We start from the raw sequence: 1,130 nt of genomic DNA on the forward strand, positions 1-1,130 counted from the left end.
CAATAAAAACACTTAACCAAAGTAATTTAACCATTTGAAGTAATGTTAATGTTTTTATTAAACGGAGAAGAAAACTAAAGCCGAGGAAATTACGTGAGTACATCTTACAAATAGTAGGACCTGCACTGGAATCCATATCCACGCACTTGGCAGTGACTCGGTATCAAATCTTCCTCATTTTAACTTTCACTAAAAATTGCCAATGCAATGAACTCAATCATTTCTTAACAGTGAGAATAAATTTTTTCCTCCTAAACTTCTCTTCCATAAGTTTTCTCATCTTGAGAGTATGCTCCGGATTGGAAAATCTCACTCAAGAAAATGTGATAGTCTGACCATCTAACAAGGTTAGCTTTCCTCTGTATTCTGTCAGCATATGAAATTCTCTAAATATTTGCCTCTGGAAATCGCAGGCTTGGGACTGAACATCAGAAGTGGCTTTGTGTTGAACTCTGACTTGTGAGGACCCAGACCCTTGACTGTGAGGGTCTCAGCTAAATTTTGAGACATATGTTATACTAGAGGTTAGAGTCTTTTAGGAGAAAATCCTTCACTTTGGAAAACAGACCCAAATAAGGGGACTTTAGTCAGTTGGTATAATCAGAATTTTCTTGGCCATGAATTTGAGTGTGATAGGTGGGCGAAAGTAAAGACATGGCTCCCACAAAATGGTTACCTAGGAAGTGTGTGACAAGGATTCCAAATAAAGGTCCAGAAAATATATGAGTCCCTTGGAGCTAGAATGTATCTCAAGCTACAGTATCGAGAATAGAAAAGGGGCGTCTGGGTGGTTCAGTCAGTTAAGGTCCGACTTTGGCTCAGGTCATGATCTTGTGGGTTCAAGCCCCATGTTGGGCTCTGTGCTGACATATCAGATTCAGATTCAGATTCTGTGTCTCCCTCTCTCTCTACCCCTCCCCTGCTCATGCTCTGTCTCTCTAGCAAAAATAAAATAAACATTTAAAAAAATATATACATATACATAATATATATGAATATATTTTTATATGTATACATATATGTATATATGTGTATATATGCATATATACATGCGTGTTTATATATGTTTAGAGCCCTGAGGCTCTAAAAGGCCAAATACATATATGTTTAGAGCCCTGATGCTAAAAGGC

The sequence above is a fragment of the Crocuta crocuta genome, unplaced genomic scaffold, assembly GCF_008692635.1.
Source record: "Crocuta crocuta isolate KB4526 unplaced genomic scaffold, BGI_CrCroc_1.0 scaffold1197, whole genome shotgun sequence".
Classification (NCBI taxonomy): domain Eukaryota; kingdom Metazoa; phylum Chordata; class Mammalia; order Carnivora; family Hyaenidae; genus Crocuta; species Crocuta crocuta.